Genomic DNA, 25,957 nt, shown 5'->3' on the forward strand with positions numbered 1-25,957 from the left:
GTGTATTGCAGCTGGAACTGCTTTGTCTATGGCATATCAAAAGGAATTGTGGCTAGTCCTCCCTTCTTTTCCGGGAAGTGTTTTATTTCAGGTTCGTTATCAATGAACAAGTACAAGTTAGGGTGAAAGATCAAGTTAGACCTAAAGTGTACCATTAGTCCATGATAAAAAATGATTTAAAAAGCCCTGAACAATAATCAAATACACCTCCCCTACAAGGAGGGATGACAGGAATGAGGTGAATTTGGAAGAAAACTGAATGTCCCTGACAGCATGTTGCCTGCTGATTTAAAAAATGATAACAAAGACCTGACAACTCATTCTTTCCCCTGTTTTCCCTTCAATCTGTCCTCTTTTCCTGTCTTCCTCACTGTACTGTCCCATCAACCCTCTTCTCCCTGTGTCCCCTCTCTCTCTCATTCTCTCTCTACCCAGTGCTTGCCAAACACCCCTCTCTTGTGTTCACATGAAAGACAATTAGACCCAGCGACATCAAACCTTGCAATGACAGTTAGTGTCCACACACACACAGAAGCACAATCCACCTCTCCTATGCCACACTGCTTGCTGTTCACTCCTGTGACTAGACTGAAGAGAAGAGAGCAAGTTAAACAGACTACATAGTGTAGTGTGTGTTCTACATTAAGCTCCCTGCCTCCTCATTTATAGCCCAATATGAAGAGAAAGAGAGGCGGAAGCAGAAGTGGCTATGGATGGACATGCAAATAGACTACATACCCGTTCCCTCTATATTACTTTGTAACTGTCTCTTCTTACAATAATCAGCATTACCGTTTACTGGTAGTATCAATATTTGCTGTTGCTTCCTACTTTTCTACTTTTTATGTGGATTTAAAAATACCAAGTCAAATTAAATTTTCAGTAGTGGTCCGGGGTTTAAAAAACTGATCATTGGCACCACAAGCCCTTGTTTGATTCCAGCTGGGGACCACTGATGCATACTGTGTCCCCTACCCCTTTCTCCCCCTTCTCCGTCATCTCTAATATTTGTTTCTAATAAAGGTATAAAAATACTGCAAAACATATTTTGAAAAGTATCCATAAAGAAAATTCTACATTAATAAGGTGAATGATTAAGTTACTGAACGGATGGAAGAATGAATGAGCAAAGAGCTTACCTCTTACCAGAGTAATTTGGCTATTGATTAAGTCAGCTTTTCTCATAGAATTGACCATTTCTTATAGATTATCAATACTTGGGCCACTTAGGCCATTTAGAGGTGACTAGGCAGCAGGAGCACTGTTGCTACTAATGAGCATGGAATTGAGTCACATTTAGTGGAAAGTACATCTGTGTGTGTGTGTGTGTGTGTGTGTTTTAAGTGCTGCAATCAAGCTTTTTAAGTAGGAAAAAAGTGATCATGTATTGATTTGGGGAAATTAATGTCTGGTTCTCACATTTATAAACAAAATGAATCTGTATTTCATGTGATTATCACGCTGGAGCTGTTTGGATAATTAATTATATGTGACACTCAAAAAGACAGGGAGAAATACAGAGGTTAGCATAACAACCCCCCACCCCCCCACCCACCCCACACACACACACACACACGCACGCACGCACGCACGCACGCACGCACACACACACACACACACACACACAGCTGAGTGGTGGGAAGGGAAGGGAAACCCGAGCTGGACCAGGAGTGGGATAACAGGAGTCCAGGAATAGTGGCAATCGATGGATAGATAGATGGGTAGATGGATGGATAGAGGGGGGGAGGAGGTTGGAGGCGAGGGAGAGAGTTGAAGGGAGAGATGAGTGGTCTCCTGGGTGGAGTGGTGATAGTCGTGCTGAGTGTCTGTGAGACCAAATCCTTTCCAAGCTGAGGGGAGAATGGTAGAAGGAGAACGAGAGAGGAGAGGAGGGAAAAGCAGAGGAGCCTTGTTGATGAGGAGAGAGGAATAAACTGAGATGACTTGTGGAGGAATGTGAAAAGGCAAGGCATAGAAGGAGAAGATGAGAGTTTAGAGGCTGGAATAGAGAAAAGTTGCACAAAGCTGTCTTTGAAGTTGACAGTATTTTATCACAATAACACAATTTTAACCAATTTTTTCTACAATGCCCTCTAAGTGAATCTAATTGGTCATAAAACACTTATTTAGGATTGTCCTCAGCATTTAAATGAATACATTACAGATTCATATTTTATAGTTTGCAGTGTTGGGCCTATCAAACTTGCAGTGGTGTATGACTGAGCAAATGTCACACTTTTAATAAGTGACGCAAATGTTTCTACCGCAATCTAGTCACTGCATTGATAACGAGTTAAGATGTGTTAGGATCTGTCTAAATTAGGTCAGAAATTATTAGGTCAGAGCTTATCCTTAAAGAGCTTAAAGAGCCTCACCCAAGTTGAACAGTAATTTAAGGTGTGATCCCTATCATCTATCTATAAATACAAGGAATCTCTGTCTGTCTCTGTGTGTGTGTGTATGTGTCTGTTGGTCAAATATCTCTGCGGATCAGGATCACACTGACCCGAGACTTTCAACATGGCTGCTGTGTGGTTCAGTGGTGTGCATCTAAGCATTTGTTTGGAATGCAATCATACCGTGAATAAATTATTTCAATTCCGCCATCACGTTTGCTTTGTGTCTGGTGCAGGAAGAAACGGTAAAAACGGGCTTTTGTCACGAAAGTGTCCAAGCAGCAAGTTTGGTTGTTGAGGAACAGGAAGTTGTGGGAGGGACCTAGGCGGATGATTGACAGGCAACGACGGTCGGTGTGTAGACAGCGATATTGAGAGTTGAGAGATTTGTGACATTTAGCATGTTTGGAGTGTGTAGTTAGTATGTTATGTAGTGTTTGGTGTAGGGTGTTTAGTGTGTAGTGGAGTCGGTTTTTTGTTTAATGAATCAGAATAATGAGGAGAAGCTGAATGTGGAGCAGGCAGTGCAGCTCTTCATTCAGCTGGAAGGAGCTCAGGCAGACCTGAGCATTGCCTGCATTTAAATGTAAATGTACATATAACTTTGTAAATTCTTTAAATGTTTGCACAAATTTAGCAAACAACAATTTATATTTGCATTATAAGTAAAAAAAAAAAAAATGGTTTGTTAAACATATTTGTGGTTTTCACAGGAAAAAAATCTAACTTTTTCCATTGTGTTAATACAGTATGTCAAAATGAAAAAAGAACTGTACAGTCACACATGTGAGGTTGTGCTGAAAATAATGACACCAAGTAAATAGCTTTTAAGGTGAAATATAATGGCAAAATCAAAAATAGTCAAAAACAGCCAATTATACCCTGGAATATCGGATTTCACAACAAACCTAAATATCTCTGACGTCCCACCTTCAATCACAGCCTCATCTGGCCATCCATGAAAAAGCTGCTTAACCTCCCACTTTTTTTTATAGGAATACACTTTTCTTACGGGCACTGCACTAGTTAATAAAATACAGCTACACCCCCTTACCATTTTCAGCTTTTATTTTATGCTTTTTATACATAATGTGCAGCTTGACTGTAAAAAAAGTGGTTCTACACAGACGGCCTGTAATGCCTAGCAATAATCTGTTTTTATGTTTCAATATATAATTCATTTTGAGTATTGAATGCTACTGTGGATGTCCAATACAGCCATACAAAAATAGAAATTGAGTGGCTGACCGGTCACATTGTCTGTTCACTTTGCAATAGTTAATCTGCAACACTTATCACTTATCATTTCTGCTGACCCAAAACCCTTGTTTTATACCTAGAATTCGCAATTATGCAATAATGAAACCACAATGGCACTAAAAACAGCTAATCAAAGTAATGTAACTATCATAGTAAAATCAGATTGCTGTCTGAATGTCTGAAACAAGATGACATTCTAAAAACTATGACATGAGACATCAAGGATAAGCAATTTGAAAAAGTTCCCAAATGAAGGTAATTCTTTTCACAACCACACACACACACACACACACACACACACGCCCACATACCCTCACAGCTCTAGAATAGCTGTAAAAACAGGTATTGATGCAAAGGCCTAGTCAATGACCATCAGAGGTAAACAGAGACCGCCATTAGCCAGCCAGTCAATCGCTAAAGCATTCTGGGTAATTCTAGCACACACATACACCCAGACACAGGGATACACACATCGACAGCAAGAGGACACCCCTCAGGGGCATATTAACCACATCCCTACACACACACATACACACACACACACGTGCACACACCAACACACACACCCACAATTACACAAAAATGAAAGGACCACATTTCATGCCATCCCTGGCACTGTTCACTGTTAGTAATATTTTCATCCTCTGTCCCTTCCATCTTTCTATCTCCTTATTTTTCTCTCGTGCTCTATTTATCTGACTCTCCTTTTTAACTGTTTGTCATACCCCTTGTCTCTCTGAGGATTAAAGTGCCAGTGGGTTGTTCCTAGGGGGTCTTAACCAACTCTCATTAGTACAGTGCAGTAGTTTGTGTGTGTGTGCACGAGTGGTGGGGATGATTTTGCATTAGCCCGCTAGCTAATCAATGGGAAAAACCACTGAGCCTGCGCCCCTGCTTATGTTACCATCAAAGCTATTTTTAGGGACACACACATTCACACAAACAAACAAAAAAATCACAAATAGCCGTAGGCTGTCACGCACACTGTTGTTACAGGCAATTTGACTAAGGCCTTTAAAATCATACTTAACTATTACCAATAACTTTATAAGGAATATTTAGCAAATCTATGGCAGCAGGAAGGACATGAAATACATAATATGAAGAAATCCTGCATTAAAATGTCTTAAAAGCAACAGCGAAGCAAGTTAATTTACTGTATATTAGCTGGAAGCTAACTTAAGTGAGCAACAGCACACACCAAGTATGTGTGTGTCTCTGTGTGTTTAAATTCAGGTCAACTTTTAGTGAAACACTCATTAAAGACTCCAGCTTTCTCCCTTCTTTTCCCCTCTCATCTCTTAAACGTTCATGAAGTAAAGACATTTCCCCTCTGGCTTCTGTCAGCAATTATCATTACAGTATATAAACTCTCAGCAATGGAGGTCACCTCTGGAACACTGCTGCAGTCAGGTTGATAAACAGGAGTTAAGGTAATTCCACTTTTTAAGCCCCAAAATTTGAAAGTAATCTCTGAGCACTCTTGCTATTGGTAAATGGCTCCAGATCAGAGCAGAATCCAAACAAATGTCTTCCCAGCATCAGAAGGTACATTGGAAATACAAATGTTTTTTAAATAATTGTCAACCGGCCAAACCAAATATCTGTTCATATAAAAATGTATTCTCACTTCCTTTATTTTGGCAATCACCTGTACATCGATAGTAGATAGTTCAGGGTTTTCCCTGCCATTATACGGCTTAGGCGCGGCGCCCAAGCGTTTTTGCCTCCCGCCTAAGCAGGGTTCTCCCCAGACGGTGGAACAGTGGCGCTACGGTAGCTAGGTCAGCGGCGCTATACTCCGCGCGTGACGGTGACAAGCGTCCGTCCCCCGGCTGACGGCGATGAGCGTCCGTCCGTCCGTCCGTCCCCCGGCTGACGGCGATGAGCGTCCGTCCGTCCCCCGGCTGACGGAGTTGGTGACCGTCTGTCCGTGTCCCCCCCCACCCCCCGGACTGACGTTGACGAGCGTCCCCCCCCCCCCCCACCGAGACAGACGGTGCGCCGCAACACTAAAAATTTCTGGGGAGAACCCTGTAGTTAACCTTGACTCTACTAATTTTGTTCTTATTTTCAAACACACACACTGCCACAGGGTGACTGCTTACTATATTGGACACTCCAAATGTTAGAAGCTATGTTGGTATGCTTATATGTTGCATGGAATGCTTTCAAATGTTGTACAACTGCACAGAACACGCACACTGCTGGCCCAAAGGTCTAAGAAGTATACCATGTAATTGCAATTACCATGATTTGTATCCGACTGGGGAGTTTCCCCTCTCCTAACTTAACTGTGAACTGTCCAACAAAGCCAAAATGCCAAACAATATTCTTAAAATGTGTTGGTGTAAATCCCATATTGTATGTAAAAAATATGTTAGAGCTACATCTCAATCCAAATAACTACAACAATGTAACTTTTTCACTTTACTCCCTCCACTGTCTCACCCTCCCTCTGCCTCTCCCTTTGCCTCTCTCTCCCCCTTATCTGTCTTTCCTAGTGGGAGTGAGACAGATTAACGTCAACGCTGGTTTTACTTATCATACTGTAGGCAGCACAACCCTGCAAGGGATAGAGCGGAAGCAGACTGCATCACAATTCAACAGTGGGCATGAGAAAACACAGTACTACTACAACTACACAAAACACACGTACTTACTGTACATAGACACATGAAGTGGTACACTTCAATGATGTACTGCATGTTAAATGGGTGGTTGCTGATACTGATGGGGACTAAGCAAAACCTTTCCCAAAATGTAAAGATGTAACTTTGAGTGCCTTATTAGACCACGAGAAATTAATGTTCATTTATTAATTTAAAAAATGGCTTCATAGTCCACCAAATTATGTTTGTCAAAGGGCAAGTGTTATGTAGAAGTTTTATATATGATATCAAATGTTCTATTCATATTTCTGTCTCTATGTCTGTAAGAAAATCAAGTGTTTTTTTGCCTGTGTATGTTTGCATGAGTGAATATGTGTGGTTGAGTTGGCAAACAAACCCCCCTGCGTCCCGGTGTACGCAAATTTATGTGCACCTATCTTTGTGTATTACTCAGAGGTCCCCCCCCCCGCCCTCTGATACACAAACACACAAACACAAACATTCACACACAAACAGTTAGAGCTTAATGAAGCAGAACTCAGCCTGGTGCCCATTAGCCTGATAATTAATAATTTCTTTCTGCCTCCTAACACACTTATCAACTTGCAGAGCAGGTTGCGTGTGTGTTTATGTGTGTCTGTTTGTGCCTGCCAGTGCCTGTGCACTTCAACAGATAAGAGATGTGGTTGGTAATGGTATACATATATTTGTACATGTTTGCACATATGATAGTTTGTATGTTACTGCTGTTGTTTGAAAACTTTAAACTCAAAACTTCAAACTCAAACGAAAATACACTGTTTTCCATTTAATGAAGCACATCTAAATGTAGAATTAGAATTTCAAACCTGTAATCTGTGCCAGGCCTTATGACACCTGTCACTAAAAAACGCTCTACTACTACTCAAGTTAAATATACACCTTCACCTCCTATGTCTGCTGCAGCATCAGTATTTCAAGTGAGAGAGGGAAACAGACAGACAGGAGCAACCTCAAGATTGCAAATAATGTACCGTGATGTTATGGACAGGGATCCATTCTGTGTCCTCTTCCTCCTCTTCCTTTTTCCTCCACCTTTTCTTTTTCCTTCTCTGTGTCACTTATTCTTGCTGCCATGATCCAGATATTGTTAGAAAAGGAAAAGGAGAAAAAAAAAGGTCAGACAGAAAGGCTACAGTTTACAGAAGAAATTAAAGGTTTTCTTTCTTCATTCTCTCATTCATCCAACTTAATTTCTTCATTCTATCCTTTTTTTCTTTCCTTTTTAATTTCTTCATGTTCTCCCTTATCCCCTTTACTGCACTCACTCTACCTCCATCCCCTCCTTCACCTCCCTTCTCTCTATCTCTGAATAGAACATCAAAAGCCTCTGAGTTAGATGGGGAGTGACAGTATTTGCTATTGGTATGCAGGCAGACATGTCTGCTCCAAAGTGTTAGTCTGAAGGCCTTGGCTAAGTGTTTGTCAAGACTTAAAGCCATTGTTCTCGTCTCCTCTCCTCTCAGATCTCAGACCTCTCCCTTTCTCTCTCTCTATCTCCCTCTCCTGCTCCACTTTTGTACTTTGATGGAGCATTTTACTCCTGTGTGTGTATGTGTGTATATGGGGAGGGCGTTATGAGACATTGTGTGTTTGTGTATGTGAGTGGTTGAGCTAAGAGAATGTGTTGCACTTTCATGATTATGTTCTAGGTGCGGGGCATTTTTACAATAAGCAAAATCCATCCACTTGTTGCGACTGGTAATAGACTAGATTCTAACAAAGATAACTAAAGTCCAGGGCTCCACTGATGATCTACATTTTATTCTGTGGTTTTAGAATGACTGGATAGAAAGTGCTTCCTATCTTTCTTTTTGCAAATAAAATCACAAAAAGTGGATTTAAAATGTGTCTTGCTGGGTTCAACAATAACTTTGAATAACGTTCAACAAGGCCTTCTGTCAGTGCTATCCAGAGATTGCTTATCTGAAGACTTTTACTTGAAGAATATATATCACATCTATAGGGTGAGGTCAAACTGTGTAAAAAAACAATACAATACTTAATTATTGTAATAATTATGTAGATCTCAAATGGCTGATGAAAGAGATACATTTACTGCAACATCTGGTGTAGCTGATACAGCAGTATACATAGTACAAATTAGTTTCTTATCTAATTTGTACAACATGTCAAAGATGATGCACAGTGTCCATCAATATGTCTCTACTGGCAGAGAATGCATAATACCCATGTCAGCACACACACCCTTTTTACACTACATGCATAACTGTCTCCAGTATTTCGGAGACCGTTTTGATTGACACAGTCTCTGCACAGAGAAATTATTTTCTTGGCAGATCCACAAAAACAATATAGAGAAGTCAGAGAACAGTTATCATAACCAAACAAAACTTGGGTGTTGTGAATTTTAAAAAGGTCCAACAATAATGTCAAGTATTCATCTGATCAGGAGCCATAAACCATAAGTAAACTTTACATTGTGGATAAGAAGTTAAAATTGTCTTCCAATATGTATGACGTTTTACAACATCCAATGAAGACGAAATCACTAGCTTAATGAACAACAAGCTAAAATCTGTAAAAGGAGGTAGAATGATGTCGAGTACTAACATCTGTTATTAACACCTCAATAAATCACTGTTATAATAAAATGTGTTTTTTTGAAGGAATTCATTTCCACTTCCACTCTCATATTCTAAATCTTTCTCTCCCTTTCCCTCCATATCCTACCCTCTGTCACTTCCTCGTAACTCTCACCCTCACCCTCCTCCTTATTTGAATCTCTCTCATATCTTCCCTTGCCTGCTTCACTCTGTCTCTCACTCTTAAACTTTGTGAAACATTTGTGTGTGTGTGTGTGTGTGTGTGTGTTTATAAACACTACATTCCTACCAGGGTTACACTAAAGGCCTGGAAACAAAAAGCAGCTCTTTCTTTGAAGTCCAACCAAACGTACTATAGGGTGGAACTGTTCATCACTGATAACCCTGCAGCATCTCATCTCTCCCTCTCTCTCCCTGTGTCTCACCCCCACCCTTTCATTGTTGCCATCCTCTCTTGTTCTGTCTCTTCACCTCATACCTCTCTCCTTTTCTTATTGTCTTACTGGTATTTTGCCTCTCTCTTTTTTTTCTCCCTCTTTCTTTTCATTCATCCAGCTGTCACGAGAGAGTTAGCATCTTGTAGTGGTGTTTGGCTGATCACCACTGTGTGTGTGTGTTGTGATGGTAGGTACTGTCATTGGTGTGGCAGTGAGCCTAGTGGTGCCAGTAAAGCAGATTATGAGTTGATTTTGGCGAAGGATGCTGGTAATTCCTTTAAACCAACAAAGCCGTTCCATTAGCCCCCCGCTGTTGTCCTGAAAACAGACACTGTAATGCTCCCAAAACACAACAAGAGAGAGCACTGCTAAACATGCTTATACCCAGTGCCATCTCAATATGCAAGTAAGCACACTTGCTTTCATAACATTAAAATGCGGGCAGACACGCTAGTGTTAGTACTGACAAGCGACTGTTGAACAGCTCTCACAAACAAAAGCTAATATAACCATAAAACTACCTGTAACTTGATCAGTGCCGACTGTGCGCTCCTTTCTGTAGCGCTGGTACAGTGACATGACAAAGTTATGCAAGACTACTGTGTTTTTTTCTCACTTCTTATCAATTAAATAGTATTAATTATCACTTAATGGTTGTCTACTCATCCCTATTCTAGATTCAAGTTTCTGTTTCAGTTGACTCAGTGGTACAGTTGGAGAGAAGTGGGCACAGTGGGTCACAGACAGTAGAGCAGACAAACTGGCTTACAGACCAAGTAACAGACAGAGTGGCAGGCAGACAAGCAGACAGTAGATTTGGGCTTTATGACCTGCTGCTACGGGACACACACACACACACACACACACACACACACACACACACACACACACACACACACACACACACCAGTTGGGATATCCAGACCTGCCACTGAACAGGATTACCTCTGTCATGGGAGGACTGGTATCCCCTCATCAGCACACATACACAAACACACACACATGCACATGTGCACGCGCGCACACACACACACACACACACACACACACACACACACACACCATAATGGTTCACTGGGCAAGCTGATAAGAATGTGCGCAGATGCGTGTGTGTGTTTGCACGTATATGTGTGTGTTTAGAAGTCTCTGATGGCACGGATTAGGGACTCTTGACTCTCCCAGTCTCTCAGCGAAGAACCAACCAGCACAAAAACACGCTCAGACACACACACACACACACACACGCACACACACACACACACACATAAACAAAAGTGGTGGTACAGCACAGAGTGCTGCTTTAGATTTCACTTTAGTGCTTGCTACAGCACATATTTGATTCCACAAAATATTATGTACAGTGAAATCCAGTAGATTTGTTGAGGAGTTGGAATCAGAAATTGTGTTTCTATGTGAACATATAGTGAAAATAGAGGTAAATTGTTGTACAAGAACAATGCCATGCTCTCGTATTTCAATGTAATATTTTAATACTGTTTGCATGCTGCATTTTAAAGTGGGAGACCATTTCAGAGTTATAGCCCCTTTAGTGTCCTATTAATTTTTTTCTCAGGACTAGATACAATAAAGACATAAAAATAAAATAAATCACATTACAAGTCCTTGTATATATCAACTATGCCTGCATGATTTTTGATACAATCATGGATAACCTGTAGGGAGATGTTTGAATCACCCACAGGGCACGTTGGTCAAACATAAACATATAAGCACTGACCACATACAGTACATGCAACCTCCCTGACCTCTATCTTAACGAGTAGCGATCCATGCAATGCAGTTGGAAGGGACTTTTGGAGACCACACGCTTTATAATTTTGAAGATTGCTACTGCTCAGATATAGTAAAAATCTATATACATTTATATACATACATTTTATATATATATACATTTTGATTTAGGAAGTTAATATATGCAAGGGTATGATACTTTACCACAACATTTCAGACCAATATTCCTTCAAAAAACAAAGCTTTTTAGAGACAAATAAACAGCCATGTTTTTTAAAATCAAAATCAAAATGTTTTCTGCTATCAAAATTTTACGATTTTACGAGTGGTAAGCATCAGGATTCCAGTGGATGACAGAGGATTGCAATGGTAGGAAATATAGAAATGGGAATAGCATGTCAGAATGAGAGAGAGAGAGAGAGGACAAGATGAATGTTAGAGAAAGAGAGAAGGAGCACTTAACCTCTGGTTAGTGAGGTCAGATCCCTGTGGTAGTGGGGGAAGAAGGGCCCTGCACATGCACACACACTCCCACACACACAGACGGAAATACAAATGCATTCATCGTTTTCACGCACACTGTGCATCTACATGCAGCCACTTTTCTGTGGTTTCAATTCTTGAGGGGGACATTTGGACCTGAGAAGATCTCTCACCCTAAAAACCTCTCAGTCTCCCTCTTAGACACAAACACACAAATACCTAGTGCCATTCACAGACATATACCCAAAGGGCTTGGCTTGGGAAAAAACTCTTTAATAACACATTCATCTCCCAAACTGCTGGCTATTCTTTTGAAATTTATCAACATTTTCACAGCTTTGAAATGTGGAGACAATACACAATGGGTGAGATAGAGAGAGAGAGAGAGAGTGAGAGAGAGTGAGAGAGAGAGAGAGAGAGAGAGAGAGAGAGAGAGAGACGAAGAAACACAGAAGAAACACAGAAATAGAGATGGACAAAAAAGACAGACAGAAAAAATGAACCAGACGGAAAGAAAAAGGGAAACAGACAGATACACAGAGAGCAGAAAGAGAGAGCAAGTGAATGCAACTCAGAGAGAGAGAGAGAGCATCAATTATTTAGTGAAGGTAACGTGAAGCTTCCTTGGATCAGGCAAACTGCTGGCTCTTCCCCAGAGAAAAGAGAGAATGAATTAGAGTGAATTTATTAGAGGCCGTGTGTGTGTGCGTGTGTGTGTGTGTGTGTGCGCGCGCGCACCTCAGTACGGTCCAGGCACCCACCCTGGTTTCTGCTGCTGTGTGGCTGCACACACACACATGCACACACAAACAGATCCTGAGAATCCCGAGCCTGTTTCCAGGTTCATTAATAAAACAGCAGCTCTTTATATGTGCTCTTCCCCTTGCTGTCTTGCCTTTCATCCTCTGTTTGTTCACACACACAGTGGGATTTTGCTGTGTGTGTGTGTGTGTGTGTGTGTGTGTGTAAACTCCTACTGGGATTAGGGGATGGCCCAACTGTTTGTTCATCAGTCAGACAATAGTCGACCCCACTGTGGTACATATAAAAATCTGATCTCTCTTTCATCATGGGTAAAGGGAAACACCACTGAATTCAAGCTTTTCCGGGTTCTTTGAGGTAAATTCCTCTTGTTGATTCAGACCTCTGATTCAATGATTTAGCTCTCTTGTATTAGTATTTCAGAAGGATACAGTATTACTACTTTAAGTTTATAGTATCTTAATAATAGTAATAGTAATATTTCTTAAAAAAATAATGTGTAGGGGTCAACAACAAGAAATCTGTTTCTGTCTTTGTGGAAAGCTCAGGAGATTTAGAGATTGCTGACTGATTTAAAAAAAAAAAAGCCTCTCACATGCAACAATCTCTAACATGTCCAAGAAACCTTAAAAAAGTTGGAAGTTGTGTGAATTAGGGCTGTCACTATTTCCAAAAATTTAGTTTTGATGAATATGAAATGATACATAATTTGTATGGATTCATCTGAAAAATTCTTCCACATGATGGTTGTCTGGGTGTCGTTACCTGCTCCGAACGACTCTGCTCCGTATTGTCCTTGTCAGAATGATGTACTTTTTAGTTCAATTTACGCATTATTATTTCGTATCCTATCCTTCCTGAAGATGCACTCTGCATCAGCCTTGGTACACACCTGCATACATAAAATCCACTTTTCCCATTAAAATCAGTGCAACACTGTGAAGTGTCTGCTTTCCCCATCAGACATTTCAAGTGTTTTTGGTGACAAGAAAACAAGCATTTGTGGAAACTGCCCCGTACACCAAATAACAATCTCTTACTCACGCCTGGATGGGTCTACCAGCCACAGGCAGACAGACACGCACACAGACATACACGCAGACCAACCCCGTTAATCATCTTCATTTCAACCTGTTTTACTCTTTCTCCGCTTCTCTCTCTCTCTCATACACACACAAAGACACACACAAAGACACAAGGCAAACACTTTAACAGCTCTGGACTAGAGAGGGATCATTCCGGTTTACTGAGATGGAAAATGTGAGTCAGAGCAACACTTCCCTGGGTATTCTCCCTGTCTACCTCCCTGTCTTACTGTCAAGCTGTCAGCATCTCTGTCTCACCTTTCCTCCCTTTCTCTGACACAACTTTACTCTTGCATCAAAGCTCTATCTTTCTATCTATCTTTGTTGCACCATCTGGATATCGCACTCCCTGTCAATCCTTATTTGATATTCTTTATTATTATTCCCATTATACAGAAGCCTCAGAGAGGCAAATTCTGTATAGTCTGTTTGCCAATTTATTCTGTACATTTTTAGACTTTTTGGACACAGTTCAGTCAAATGCCTATGATTTTAAAGTTTAAGGGAAGAAGACTGCTGTTCAACATCTATGAAAGCACTCAGCAGTCATAATCACGTCCCTGAGTTCTAATTAAATTATGTGGCTGTCAGTCTTGATCATGTGAAGGTGAAAAAAAAAGGAATATTCAATCTGAAATGAACTTGTCTTGAAAAATGCAAAAGTCCTATTGTGTAAGCACAACAGACTATGCTTTGCGTCATTTAAAAAAATAGAAGTGGAAGTTAGCTGACTCACAGTTCAAGCACTTCAAGGCTTTAGTGGGCATACAGCTCCTCTGGTCAGAACAACCAACAACCATAAGTCTAGATGAATACAAATTCACTGAATATTTTCAAAGGTATAAGTCTCTGTAAATATAAGTAAAGACTTGTCTCCCAAGTTACATTTTGGTAAGAACTATCCACGTACCAAGCTTATTATTCTGATTATTATTATTCTTCGGTAGCTTAAGATCACACTGCTGAGAAAAAAAGAAGAATATAAACTGCAGGTTAATCTGTTTATGTTTAGATTAAGAGTCAAATTTGGATTAATGCAACACATACGGTGCCATGTTTTTTACAAATTCAACCACAAAGCATCTCTTGTTTCTATGTTAAGAAGCATGTATTTGAGAATTATGCTTTGTAGACATTTGAAATAACTTGACAAAATATTTTAGTACCCACTAAGTCTACCTCTGTAAACTGTCCTATAACTAAAGCCATAAAAAGGCCAAAAAAGATAAAAAGAAAACATGGAATTCCTAATGTTAATACAGTTCCAACAATTGTTTTGCCTACGGTGATAATCCTTTAATAACTGCTACAGTGAACGCTTCTCCTTATATGCCATGTCTGCCGTATATACCATGCAAAATACTACTGACTTTTCCTACTTAATAAACATCATGCATCATGCAGATTATGCATAACAGTTTTTTTTCTTTTATAGAAAGGCAGACTATAGATTTTACATGTTGAAGTTAAACAGGTTTAATCACTGTTCAATCATTTTTGTTGCAAATAAAATAGAAAAACTTGCATTTCTTAGTTTCTCTATGATGTCATACAGCCAGTCCTATTAATACAATATTACTCTTGTGTCTGTTTTTGATTTCCTTTCCCTCAGTGCCTATCTCAATTCATTTTCATTCTTCAGCTCCACCCTGCCTGTTTCAACCCAGAATTTTCCTCTTTCACTCACGGTCTCATCATTTCTACCATCTCCAACAAACCAAATGCCTTTCTCTAAACCTGTCTGTTTATTCCCCTTTTTGTGTTTTGTGTGTGTATAAATGCATTTGGAGTACCAACTGAATAGCAAATATGTACGTGAGGTATGTAAGCCTCATGTACAATTGTGTATGTTTGTGTGTCTTTGTGCGCTTTTGTGTTAGTGTGAATTAGCAATTGTCTTAAGTCTGTGAATACATATGGCTGACTCAGTGATTCTGTCTACAACACAGCAGCTGCATCTTATCTGCACCGCTGTGACGTGTGTGTCTGTGTGTGTGTGTGTGTGTGTGCATGGTATCTGGAATAGAAATCTTAACAGTTTTCCACATTAGAGAAGGGAAACGTCAGAATGCTATTGTAAGAGATCCACTTCCTGTCCGATAAGCAAAAATCTCTCTCTCTTCCTCTCAGTCTCTCCCTCTCTAACTTACTCACAGACACACACACACACACACACACACACACACACACACAGAAATCCTGACAAGCAAAATTTGCTTTCTATTTCTTTCCATTCTCCCTCTTTCTATCTTTCCGCCGTTGCTCTCCATCAGTCTCTGTTTCTCTCTCTTTCTCTAATAAGCAGAGGTTTGCTGCTGAGGGCAGACAGGGCAGTGCAGATGAAAGAAAAGCAAAGACAAGCACACAGAGAGAAAGACAGCAAGAAAGAGGAGCAGTGAGTTTCTAAGGAAGAGTGCAACAGCAAAATTGCAAAACAGAGAATTAAGATCTTGTTTGTCCCTTCAATGTTCACATTGTAAATAAAACTGAAAAGCACAATTGTAGAAAATAAACTAGGCAATGATTTGTTAAACCATTGTGCAACTGAGTTTTAAGGATCCATGTCCACATAAAAATTTAGTCTGGCAGAGAAGTGCTGGCACAACACTCACCAGCAACATTCAGTGTACAGCAGATTTGCTCCAACAAATGGACTTTTCTGTCTCTTTTATGATGTTTCTGTCTGATACAGCCCAGGATAGACTGACAAAGCCAGAACAAGCTTCTCCACCATTTTCTTGATTACCAGGATGACAGGTGACGGGTCATATATATTATATGATTGGTTGCCTGAAAAAGATCGACAGTGACTACCCCAGCAGCTTTCTGAAAAGTCAATTTTCAACTAGAAGCACTCGGAGCAGCTGCACAAAAATGCGGAAGATGTGGAAAGAGAACTGAACCAACCACACAATCAAAGCTTTGAATGTTCGCTGTTGATTACTATTGAAACTCCGGAGCCCAAAGAATTGTATTCTGGGCAGCCCTGCCTGACACATATGAGAACTACTAATCCCATAACAACAAAATTAGACACTCTACCTCATCTATATTGAGGCCACTATTCAATTTCTTATGTTTGTTGTTTCTGATGAAGGTAAAGAAAAAAATAGACTAAATTGAATTTGAAAGGCCTGTATTTGTAATATATAACATACGAAAACTCATTTTACAAAACTGTAATTATGATGAGAATTAGCTGTAGTTTGTGGATGTGTTACACTTTGTTTAGCTCAGCACTTCAAAAAGTTAGGCTACATCATATACCTCTCTCCTTCTCCACCTCATTCACTCACGTTTTCCTCTCTCTTTCTTCTTCTAACTTCTTTCTCCCCTAATCCTCTTCTCTTTATTTTTTACCTCACCCCATCTTTTCCTTGTCTGTCTTCTTTACTCATTCTCCCTTCGCCCTATCTACTCTCTTCATCTCCCCTCTTCTTTTCCATCCTCTTCTCTTCCTTCCTCTATTCATCTTCCTTCTCCCTCTCCTTACCATGACCCTGTCATCTCTGCCTGTCCAATTTCCCCAGTTACCCCATCCATCTCACTCTTTTCTTACCCTTTCTTTCCTTTGCTAATGCTTTGCTCACATAATCTCCCAAAATTCTCCACTTTTACTCTTCATCGTCATTTTTTTTCCCTTCGTAGTTTACTCCCTTTACTCTTCCAGTTGACCCGTATTGACCCCTAGTGTTAACCGTCATGGTAAGAGTGTGAATGTTTTCCCCTGCGGGGCCATGGACTATCAGTGGGTGACTGCAGTCCACACAAATTGCCTCACCATGACACCCACTCTGATATTCTTCCACGTCTCTGGAGTAAAGACCCAGCCTCTAGTTTAATGGTGTTAAAGTGGCAAAACTGGCCAGTAAAATATGCTTTCAGTCTCAGTCCTACTTCATCAATACAAAACAGGAGATATGTCTTTGCCACCAGGTGAAAAACACATAAGAACACAATAACAAACAGCAAAGACACTGTTCTTAATAGATTATCATTAAAATAGGGCCCGAAAGGAGGCTGGCTGTGCTATGATATGCTTGTGGTCCCAGCATCCCAGGTGTGATATGGAAAGGGCAAGAAAAAGTCTGTTAATCACAGAGTAAAATGTGAAAGTGCTGGTACTGCGTACCAGTCAGTGCCAGCCCAATTAAAGAAATGGAAATGGTAAAATACTGTGCTACAAGGAGATGCCATTTATCACCTCAGCAACAATTCACTGGGTTGGTATTGACTAGTTATGCCAGTTGAAAGCCCTAATGATAGCTGATATCTGCCTACAGAAAGTCTTAATTCAATTAAATACATGTCTGTCTTTATCTTTACCAGCAATCTGTTGGTAGGATACATATTACCAGGGCTCTAAGACGCTGGACCAAAAATCTGCAGTTTTCTTGTGTGCGTATGTGGTTGTGTGTTTGGATAGGGACGGGGGCTCCATGTATTTGCCTGTGGGTCACAGTAGGCCCATCTGTTGTAAACCAAACTGAATCAAACACACAGCTAGAAAAACTCTCCCGCTTACCTGACCTCATGATACCCCTTCTCTTTCTTTCTCTCTCTCATACTCATGCAATACATATAGGTTATACTGTATTGTACTGTGTGTGCATTCAGAGGGCTTCCTATTGGCCTGTGAACAGATTCATGGGCAATGGATTTTTCTCCAGTAGTTATACTGAGTTTTACTCAAGCCCGCTCTTACAAATGGCTAATCAGGTTATACAGTAAATAATATTTTGTTGCTTGAATAAGTCTTTAGAATAAGCAGTTGTGTGATAGGAAAAATGTGATTAGGAAAAATAAGACAGGGCTTTCGAAAAGGCTCAAATTCGACCACATGTCAAGACCAGGATGACAACAGACACTTAGGTACATGACTTACACGCCTCTATTTTCTATCTATGAACACACACCTAATAAACATAACAAACCCTGCAACAGTCACTGACACATAATATAAACATTATATATAAATGCATTTATCAAATACAGGACTTAGTTACTCAATACTCCTACTTATTAGCCCACATATGTAATTCTTATATTTGCTCGTTAAAGCCAAATGGTGCACAACTTTAAACGAAGCAATAGTGGAGAAATTCAAACTAAACCACTAGACAAACAGTCACCAATGACACACAGGTAAAAGCCCAGACTGGCCCTGTCCATGGTGCTGAATGTCTGTGTACACAGCATGAAATAACTTTTTTTTGGGCCAAGATATTCGAATAGAATAGAAAATAACAATAATGTATGTGGACATTTCTTGAACAACGGGCTTTAAAATAAAAATGTAAACTGAAATAATAAATAATGCCAAAATAATGAGTTAAATAAAGTTGCGTTTGACTCACCACCTGCTGTGAATGTCAAGAAGAAGTTCAAGAACAACTTATCTTCCCCCTGGAGTTAATATCTTCCACCACAGCCTCCAAGGTAAAAAAAAAAAATAATAAAAAAAGTTTCTCTTATCCACGTCCAGTCTTTAAATAACTTACTTGAGATTGTATTTGCAGTCAGTAACCGTTTAGAGCAGTTTGTATTTTACTAAGTTGTCCCTCCATCGCTGCTAGCTAACGTTAGCTTAGTTTAGATGAGGACACACGCAACGGAACGTTAGCTGTCATGGCAACGTTAATTGAAGCTAACGCTAACTGGTGACTGTTACTTACTAAAGAATAACGCACATTTTCCCAATTATTTCAAATAACCAGCACGGTTTCATGTCCCGGTTTCCTTTAGAGTTGTGTTTACTCAGACGTTAACACCGCTCTCAGTTTTATCTCTGCTGTATTTTTTTTTAATCAACTCCACCTGGCGTCTCCTCTGTAGACGACGTGATGGCCTCTGACAGTGCAATACCCTCTTTCACCACACAAGATAACTCATTGTAATCAGAGTGGCGCTTTTTCACTAAATTAAAGATGCTCAATAGATGTCGGGGCAACAATACAGTAAAAACACAGTAACTGCTACAGGACATGAAAAAGACCAGTCGTGATACAAGTACTCAGATCCATTCCTCAAGTAAAAGTAGAAGTACCACCCTGTGAAACTACTCCACTACAAATAAAAGTTCTGCAGAATTATGATACGTAAAAGAGCTCTTTAGGCAGAAAAGAATACACTGTCAGTGTTTTATTCTTATACATGGCCACTGCATTAATGCATGTTGATGCCATAGATGTTTAAGGTTGAGCTAACTTTTCTAGTTTATATACTGATTGGTGGTTTAATCTCCAGCAATGCATCATAATCAGTAAAATCATCAGATGTTTGTGCTTTCACTGTCCGGGCTGTGAGAACCATGTCTCTAGTCAACTTTTCAAGTGCCCAGAAATACAGGCCTGTGTCAAGTGTTGTGACTATACATTTTCTGCTTTTTCATCCTGTAGAGGAACACTTAATCCCCCAGTTTATAAGGAAAGTATTATTCAAAACCACCAAATTTGGAAATACAAATTTTTTATGAAAAATTGTGCTCGTAACTCAAGCTTTCAGACAAACCTAATGGAGTGACCAGTGCATTTGTTGCCTCTGAGATGTAGTGGAGGAGAAATTACAGTTGGAAAATGGGAGAGAAGTAGGCCCTTAAGGATCTCACATTTGTACTTGCGAACTTGCATTTGTAGTAAGGTATGCACTGTAATTAAGTAGATGTACTCACATGAATTGAAAATATTGGACATTTATAATTTAATAGAGGATGTTTGGCTCACATGTGAGTAAAAACAGTGAGCATAGGTGGAATAGATTTTATTTTTCTGTTTACCTTGGATGGTTGAATTACATGTCAATGCAAAATCATTCAAATACTTTTAAATGAATGCTTTGGAAGTTACGACTGACATAAATATACCAATGTAAAGCGTTTTACTGCTTTCTTTGTATGCTGTTTATATTTTCCCCCAACCCCTAGAAAAGCTATGAAAGTGCCCATTTCCAAGCTGTCTTGGAGTCTCATCCTCCTGAAATTGCCAGTATGGAGCATGGATACATTGCACTATGATCTATTTCAGCTGACATGTCTTCTGGGCTTTTAAAAAACATTTTTTCTTTACACTGCCTCGGAGAAACACATATAAGCTGCATCAGAAGCTCGCCGGACTCCAGCTTTCGCAAGAAAAAAATTCCAATGAGAAATTTGGGTTTTATAGCTGCCGGAAGGCACAAGGCACCATCACTCTTCTGCACCGTTTGGAGCTTTACAAAGACAAGAGGCCAAGGGCAAAGTGCCCAGAGTATTACTAGCTGCATAAAAATATATGACTGAGGGGGGCCAGAAATAAAATACCTTTAGTTTATGCACTTGTGAGTGAGAGATGTGCTTTTAGTGAGAAGGTGTAGGCCTATGCACTTTCAGATGCTCAGACTCTCTTTATATTACACTATAATGCCATTTTGGGTCATTGTTTAACGAGCTGTAAATATTCTGGCAATATAAAAGAAAAAAAAATTAGTTTCACCTTATTTTTCCGCTTCTCACTCACGGCCCAGAATTACTTTTTTCCTGCAGTCGCAAAAGTAAATATTTCCTACACACTGTAAAGTTCAAACAAACATCTTAGAATGAAGTGAGCGGGATTTAGAGAAGAGAGGAATAGCAGTGAGAGAAGAGATGAGCTATGTACACTGTTTTCTGTCTGTGTTTGTGCTCTATATCCTGAGATAGGGAAAAAAAAAGTTATGAATATGCATAAAGCAAAGCGCTACACGCAGGTGACATGCTTGACTTGTGTTACCGCTATGAACGACTGCGCTAGAAAAATGTTTTCTCTCCTTCTCATCGGAACGAGGGAGTGAGGGAGACTAGAAGAGCAATCTCTCGGGAACACTTTCCTTTTTCAGTCTGTGGATGAAAAACCAACACACTAATGATGCAGACACACATGCAAAGGAGCACAAAAACGATTTAACTCACACAAGCAGCCACAAGAAGATTCAAATGTATACCCCCAACCACACACACACACACACACACACACACACACAACCTGACAAAACTGTATGCAAACACTTTTCAAAGACTATTTCAGGGGAATGTTCTGCCCTCTTTTCCAACTCATTTAGAGTTTGTTGTGAGCTAGCTGCAGACTATACAGTCAGACATTAAAGCAGAGATCCATTTAACAGAATTTTAATATGTTCCCCTTATTATCTTGGACAGTTTGGTCTAAATTTTGAGACATGAGAACAAGCTGATTCTCCAGTTAGAGGTCAGAAAACTGAAGCTATAATCTCTCTTGTCATAAAAGTTTAGAGACAGATAAGTCATCTCTTAAGACCAAGACTCATATTAAAGAATCCCCAGATAAGGAGAATCATGAGATGTTTGACAGAAAACCCGTATTTTCAGCTGTTCAGCAGGACAAGAAAAAGCACAGAAAAGTTTGAACGTGTGCTGTAAAAACAGGAGAGCAGACGGAGTGTCTCTCTGGGGAAAACCAAGAATCCAGTTGTACAGTCAGACAGATCCTCAGAGAACAGAGAGAAAAACACACACAACCCAAAGGTTAATATAGCGCCCCGTTTCTCCCGTATAGGCTCCATACCGGAAAATCTGAATCCTGATTTAGCAGGACTCTGTCAAGCGTGAGTCATGCCAATAGAGTTATTGACAAGTAGCAGTGAAAAGAAGAAGTGTGAGAGGGGTTCTCAGGAGAGAGCACAACACTCAGCCGGCTTTAGAGGTAACGCAGTCTATGTGCTGAGTGGTAAGGTGTTTGATTTGTTTATCCATAAGCGACGGAAACTGCTCTGGATGACCCCAGCATGTGTAATTTGAAAAAATAAACTGTGTATGTGTAAAAGAGGGTGGCTGTGGCTCATGGGTAGAGCCAGTGTCTTGTTATCGGAAGGTCGCTGGTTTGTTTCCCCTGGTCTGCATGTCGAAGTCTCCTTGGCCAAGATACTGAACCCCAAACTGCAGGGCAGCCACCCCCATCAGTGTATGAATGTATGTATGAATTACCGTATGTCGCTTTGGGTTCAGAATCTTCGAACCAGCTACCTTCTGATAACAAGACGCTGGCTCTACCCCTGAGTCTAACCAAATATTACTAATTGCCTACTTGAATCAGCATAATTTGAAGTTTAAGGCCGAGTTCAGAGTGAGAACCTGATGTTTTTGCGTATATTAACCTCATTAAAATCCTGTGCAACGAACCTATTGTACTCCGTCTCAACCAATAAAATTCCAGAATATATGAATCTGCAAAAAAATTTCATTTCAGAAGTTGAGCTGCTGGTACAAGATGTCTTCCACTTTACTGTAAAGTTTATTCTTACTATGTGCACAAGAAGCTTCAAGTTTCCATATCATAATTGCTGAATGTTGGCCCTGGATTGCCTTCCAAACTATTTGTGATGTCACAAATCACTCTCGGCTGCCCGCCTCTTGAAATCAGGTTTTTCAATGATGGCAGACTTGTGAACTTTGTGCAACGAATGTGAAAACAGCCTCCTTGTGTCAAATTCTGCACGTCCATCATTCCACTCAGTGACGCTCCAACATTTAGCCGTAGGAAGTTGACAATTTTGAAAACAGCATCTTTGTCTGGCAGAATATGATGGGACAAGTAAAAGAAGAGAAAAACAGCGTTGAGAGAGGTGGCTGAAGGGAGGAAAAAGAAAACAGAACAGGAGGTAGTACAAAGGGGATTTAGGGAGAGGGATATGGAGGAAGGGGTGAGGGAAGATGAGGGAGGTGAGCGGGGTCAGACAGCGGGAGGAAGCTAATGTCTTTATTTCCTGGTGAGGTGGGACCTTGCATTTACCCCTGAGGTCAGTGGTCATGGACAGGGTCACTGGGGGTACAGTGAGGGGGGTATCTCGATACGGAGGAAGAGAGAGAATATCTATATAACAGACAGAAGTGGAGAGAACAAGAGCCAGAGACGGAGTAATGGGAGAAAGAGGGGGAAAGGAAGAAGAGGGAGACCTAGTTTCAGTCAGGAGGGGAATGTGCAGAGGTGGAAAGGTTGAGACAGGTTGTGGAGGTGAGAGCACTCGAGGGAGAGGAGGGGGGGGGACACACGCACACATGAAATAATTGTAGGTCTGGACTATAACTGCAGAGATGGTGTGTGGGTCTTGTTTGAGGGTGTGTGTGTGTGTTTTTGTTGCATGTATACTGTATATCTGCATTGTGCGTGCAACTGTTTACGTGTGAACATGTATACTCTCATCTCTAGAGGCCCCCCTGCCGACGCAGCTGACAGATAAACACAAACTGATGTGATGTATAACTCTTTCTCTAGAGTATTGTTGAGAGTTATCCTCTTGGAGCGCTTGACTTACTGCCTCTCATTGACGTGAATCACATTTGTCGAATACAGTGCGATAAATATCTAGTCTCAGCCCGTCTCTGTGGCTTACTGGCTTTTATTCCTACATGTAACTGCATTAGCGGCAATCACATGAGTTAAGTTTAACAGTAACACGGTGAGATAAAACAGAGATTGAATCTCTATCATTACTGTTCCTCGAGAGTGTTGTTAATGCATTTAGTCCTATTGAGCTGCTCAGCCTGGTGCTTTTCATTAACCCGTTATCACACCCGCTATTTAATAATGTGAAGTCAAGTATTTTATCGACATTTAATGTGATGCTTTTGTTGATTTGTTGTAGCATCATTGTTTGATGTCTATTTGTGGAAGTGGTAGTAGTACTATACTGTGTGTATGTTTGTGTATGTGTGTCAAGTGAAGTATTCCCAGGGACCCTCTTTTTCCGTCAGTTTTGATGCTTGCAATGGTCTCTTCCTGCTAATTAATGGTAGCTTTGAAACTAGGACTCTCCATCACAGACAGCTCAAACACACACATATGCACACACAGTATTATGCAAATTAAGACCTGTAGTGTAAGTGGGCCCACAATACACTTACGTATATATGTATATAGGAACTTGTGTATGTGTTTGTGTACATACAACTTACAAAAGTTTGCACTGCACAATTTTCTCTCCCCAGTGAGACATAATGATAGATCGAGCTGTTAGTTGTGCAACCGGATGCTGTTTTACTGAGCCCAAACGATGACACTGTTTTGGGCTTTTTTTTTACGTATTTATGTGCTGTTGTCCTTTGCTTTAATAACCAACTATGAACACGATGTTGTCTCAATCATCGTGCCCTAATTAGGATGTTCACATATACACATCTCTGTTTTCTCTCTGTTTCTTCTACTTTGAAACAACTTGAGAAGAAAAACACGTTTGTTTTGTTGCCAATCATAAATGAATACACCGTGCACCTCCACAGGTTGTTCAGTTACATGTTACTGTACAGTAGTAGTACCACCACAGCTACAAATGGAAGGTGCTGACACCGTGAACTCCAGTTGTTAAAAAAAACCAACCATAGATATTAAATTTAGTTTAAGATATATGTTGTACATATGTGCTTAGATCAATGCTTTTTCACGGTCATCTACACAGTAATGTCTGTTATTGTGGTTAACAGAAAAACTGTACCTAACCTTGGCCTAAAAGAGAAATAGTTTATGGTACAATACTGTGTTTAACTCCACAAGTATTGGTTTTTTTAGTCTGTGTGTGTCTGTGTGTGTGTGTGTGTGTGTGTGTGTGTGTGTGTGTGTGTGTGTATGAGTCCTGTGTTGGTGTATTTGTATATCTCTGTGTGCAGAAACAATGGCGTATCTCGGTCAGCGATATGATTCATGAAAATGGCCCGCTGACTGGAGTCGCACTGAGAGAGAACAGTCTGTTCTCCAAAAATACCTCATCTGACTAATATTATGGCAGAAGCACGCACACACACACACACACACACACAAACACACACACACACACTAGCATACTCACCCAACTTAACGAACAATCAAATGAAAGACTTGCCACTAAAACTGTAGGGTAAAAGGGTAATAAAGGTGTGTATACACGTTTTCTTCACCTTGAACTCATTTTCATTTTTTTCCACCAGGGTTTCTGATGGTTCAGCATTGACATGTGTACGACAGAATGTGACCCGGGAGGTTACAGTATAAATAGCCTCTCGCAGCCTCAGTTCACTTTTAGACCCTCTATTGCTGTCCAGTTCTGGCTATTCCTGTCATACCTCTGGATGACTGTGACACAGCAGGTTAAAAATATCCGTTTACCTTTCTGAGCTACAATGGCACCGTGTCAATAAATGACAGTCCGCTCATTCATTAAGGAAACGTCCACCATAACTCAGGACAATAACAAAGTCTATTGAAAATGGTTGAAGTTCATAGCTTTGAAGTCTTACAAACTTATGCGGTGCCACAACAGGAGCTTTCTTCATGTTTTCCTCCCGTCCAAGCATTCCTAGAGGCATTGAGTGACTCGGCAGATATTTGCTGCTGGTTTTAGGCAATTTGTAAACCATGTTTAGGTCTAATTGTGGGGCTTTTTCTTCGTTTCAGTCACGGTGTCATCTGTATCAAACAGTGACTCAGCAGGCTAAAAATACGTCCCTGCTCTGAGTTTTCCTTCAGACCCATATTTCTATCTTGTTCTGGAGTTATTCTTGTTCCCGGTCTCAGTATTGGACATCTGTATGACAGAATGTGATTC

At 40.3% G+C, this 25,957-nt stretch overlaps 1 protein-coding gene across 3 annotated transcripts in view; it reads right to left on the minus strand.

Annotated features, from left to right (window-relative positions):
• esrrga (estrogen-related receptor gamma a) overlaps positions 1-25,957 on the minus strand; it is a 147,169-nt gene that overhangs the window by 104,756 nt on the left and 16,456 nt on the right. Inside the window, exons 1-2 of one of the 3 annotated variants that reach the window (XM_030415123.1) lie at positions 18,895-19,265; positions 7,282-7,377 (exon numbers count right to left, since the gene is read on the minus strand). The gene's annotated coding sequence lies outside the window, so the exon portion shown is untranslated. Of the gene's footprint in view, positions 1-7,281; positions 7,378-18,750; positions 19,266-25,957 lie in introns of those variants that run through there. The other 2 variants (XM_030415121.1, XM_030415124.1) reach the window with 2 other exon arrangements.

This window comes from Sparus aurata, chromosome 4 (assembly GCF_900880675.1).
Source record: "Sparus aurata chromosome 4, fSpaAur1.1, whole genome shotgun sequence".
NCBI classification, from domain to species: Eukaryota; Metazoa; Chordata; class Actinopteri; order Spariformes; family Sparidae; genus Sparus; species Sparus aurata.